The 3,807-nt window shown below is 41.7% G+C and overlaps 1 pseudogene; it reads left to right on the top strand.

Moving 5' to 3' along the window:
- Positions 1-2,465: 2,465 nt before the first annotated feature.
- LOC147967794 (uncharacterized) lies at positions 2,466-3,013 on the top strand (annotated as a pseudogene).
- The last annotated feature ends 794 nt before the right edge of the window (positions 3,014-3,807 follow it).

The raw sequence follows: 3,807 nt of genomic DNA, 5'->3' as shown, positions 1-3,807 counted from the left end.
GAGGTTTTGCCCTAACCCTTGCACATAGGTCCCACCGAGTTGATCATGTCGGTCCCACCGAGAATCCTAACGTTCACATTTTGAACTGAATCGGTCTCACCGAGTTCAACTATGTGGTCTGACCGAGTTGGGTCAAATGTGTGTAAAGGCTAGATTTTGTGTGGAGGCTATATATACCCCTCCACCCCTTCTCTATTTTATAGAGAGCCATCAGAACGTGCCTACACTTCCACTACCCATTTTCTGAGAGAGAACCACCTACTCATGTGTTGAGACCAAGACATTCCAATCCAAACAAAAGAATCTTGATCTCTAGCCTTCTCCAAGTTGCTTTCCACTCAAATCATCTTTCCATCATAGCCAAATCTATGAGAGAGAGTTGAGTGTTGGGGAGACTATCATTTGAAGCACAAGAGCAAGGAGTTCATCATCGTCACACCATCTATTACCTTTTGGCAAGTGGTGTCTCCTAGATTGGTTTGGTGTCACTTGGGAGCCTCCGACAAGATTGTGGAGTTGAACCAAGGAGTTTGTAAGGGCAAGGAGATTGCCTACTTCATGAAGATCTACCCAAGTGAGGCAAGTCCTTCATGGGCGATGGCCATGGTGGGATAGACAAGGTTGCTTCTTCATGGACCCTTCATGGGCGGAGCCCTCCATGGACTCACGCAACCGTTACCCTTCGTGGGTTGAAGTCTCCATCAACGTGGATGTATGATAGCACCACCTATCGGAACCACGCCAAAAATCTCCGTGTCATCAATTGCGTTTGCACATTCCAATCCCATCCCCTTAATTTCTTGCAACTTGCATGCTTTACTTTTCTCTGCACATATACTCTTGCCATGCTTGCTTGAAATGTATTGTAAATGCTTAAATTTGTGCTAAAACTCCACCTCAACTTGAAGAACTTAAAAACTGCTACTTTTGCTTGTTGAGGGTCTAATCACCCCCCCTCTAGACACCTCTTCTCGATCCTTTCAAGTTTCAATATGAGAGTTATAATGTTAACATGGATTCCCTATGTCAGACATAACTATAAGCACACGATATAAACTATTCCTTCATTGCTAAAAAAAGGCAGCCTGGAGGGCAATCATTTGGAGGTGGAAGATATAAATCATCTCAAGGCCTGAAACAATCTAAATAGCTCTTCTTTTACATAAAGAGCAAGCAACTCATATCACCCTCTTCCTATATTATGGAACAAAGACACGCAGGAAAAACATGAAGTAGGCCGAAGAATGAAATATTAAACCTATACCTAAATTTGAAATGCCAGCATAGGGCATGCTTACCTCAATCGATAGATTGCATGCAAAATAGAGGTTGTATAGTAGCTCTCTGATGGAATTGTGCATATCCCGATTGCTATTTTTTACATAAGATAGATCTATCTTATTTGATTGTTCAAATCTTACTACCCAATCTTAGTCTTACTGCATGTCGTGGACGTATCAGTTTGGTGCTAAAGGAAGCTGGGAATAACTTTAAATGTGATATGTTTTTCTTGTTATTGTTATCCTAGAAGTATCTGATATATTCGTAGCCATGCTCCATTCCCTTTTAGTTGTATGTTCGAATGTCTAAACTTGCACTCCCTTTTGTCTGAATGGTATTTCACGAGCAATCAAAATTGTTCCAAGAAAATTTATGTAAAACACACATGATTATAAAAGCATTTGTATCACAATACAAATGTGTAGTTGTGCTATATGGAACTATCACCATGGAAAATAATTTGAATAGAATAAAAGTTGATATAGAGCAAGCATACTTGTTGTCTGAAATTGTAAAAGGTGAGTTGCTAATGTTCCAACACATAATTATTTGTGGACAACAATATGATGGAAAAAGTATTCATTATCACAAGTGAATGACCCAAACTATTTTGCAACTGATTATTTATTTGAGAGAACAAAACAACTTTATCGCCTACTTTAAATGAGCTTATATTATTCAGATTAGTAATCCAAAGGATAATCCAGCTATGGCTGCAAACTATAGCAAGAATAACTATTATCAAATATAGATTTTTAGGAGACATAATTAAGGGTTAATTATCCTTTTGCCCTCAGTGGTGTCCGTGTGCTCAGTTTTGCCATCAGATGTGAATTGTGCTCAGTTTTGCCCCTAGTCCTTGCGCACGGACTCATTCCGTGAACTCTGCCGTCTCCATCAGGTCAACTTTTTGACTCGGCCCTTACAAGTGGGACCAGGCAGTAGAGATGGCCAATTCTATTCAGACCGTTGCACGCGTGGCTTGTGGGACCCAATAGAGAGCCGTTGAGCAGAGAGCCGCTGCGGGTGTGCTATATAAGTGGGTGACACACAACGGCGATGACCACGACGACAAAGAGCATGACGGTGACCACGATGAGAGAGAGAGAGAGAGGGAGCATGGCGGTGGGAAGCTAGCTGTGGAGGGTGTGGCAGCGTTGAGATCCCCTTCGGCTCTGAGCTCCATGTCTTCCTCAAGCTCCCACGCCACCTGGCGGATGCAGAGCCGGGCGCGTGTGGACATGCCTGTCTTCGTCTGTCCGCGGTGCCGGGCGGTGTTGTTCGGAGGGTCTCTCACACACCAAGGAACCAGAATCATCCGTTCTACGTGTGCAGCGAGAATGGGGTAAGAATCGAGGCAATTGCACCATTTTCGTGGTCGGGATCTTTGAGCAATGGGTTGATCTGTTTGGTGTTCATGCAGGTGACATGCTTCTTTCTTTGGGTCGATGCTCTGGCCAAGACTCTGATGAATGAACTGCAAGAAGAGCATGAAGAATGGTTGTGCATGTTGCCACGAACAGCAGTGGCCTCAGCACGAGCTCCGGAAGAAGAGATGGAGGGTGAAGCACACACTGACAGAGAGCTAGCTGTTGAGCTTAGGATGTTGAAGAAGAATATTAGGAAGCTTGAAGATCAAGCACTACCAATACCCATTTGCAATTACTTTTGGGCATTTGTAGGTATCGTAATCACATTGGTTGTAATGTTGAAAATGTATGGAAAGGCATGAATTATGGAGGAATTTGTAAGCTTGAAATTGTATGAGAAATTCACCTAGTTTAAATGTTGGTCAAAGTTTTTTAAATGTTGAAAAAAAAGAGAAGAAGTGACCAACATTTACATATGTTGAAAAAAGGAGAAGAAATGAGGAATTCACAAACTTTTGATCAATGAAATGCAACTCTCTGCTCTGCCTTTCTGTCAAAAAAAGGTTCCTCTATGGGCTAAATTCAGAGTGTAGAGCCAAGTGCAGGCTAGACTAATGGGCCAACTTCATCCAATTAGGCCCATTCCGGGGTTCTCTTGCGTGTTTTTCTATTTTCTGTTCTGATTTAATTTAGGCAGTAAATCATAATGCTGAAACTTTTTGTGGAAGCTAATTGAATCATTCTAGAGCCAAACAATTAAGGTTAGAATTTTTTTTGGAGCTGTTAAATATTTAGTAGCAATTTAATTACTCCAATTCAAATACACTGTGATTTAAATCAAAGACCAAAATGTCATGGAAAATGTGCCTCAGCTCTGGTAGAGGTTTACACCTGGTGCCAAAATAAATAAATTTTTTTTAAGGGAATTACATTGAGACAAAAATAATTTGTCTAAAAAAATGAAGGGTGGAAAATGCACAAAAAATTGGTGCGGTCGGGGACTCAAACCCAGGCCCGCATGGTTTTGTGGCATTTAGGGCTGCGCTGGTAACCGCTAGGACAGATGGAAATACTTTGACATGGGTAGGGAAGGAAGGTATACATAGTGAGACTGTGAATGTTTGCACACGCGTGAGAGTGGTTTTCCTTTGTTTTG

Source organism: Triticum urartu, chromosome 5A, assembly GCF_056163025.1.
Source record: "Triticum urartu cultivar PI428250 chromosome 5A, HENAU_Tu73, whole genome shotgun sequence".
Lineage (NCBI taxonomy): Eukaryota > Viridiplantae > Streptophyta > Magnoliopsida > Poales > Poaceae > Triticum > Triticum urartu.
This window is presented reverse-complemented; position numbering and strand designations above follow the sequence as displayed.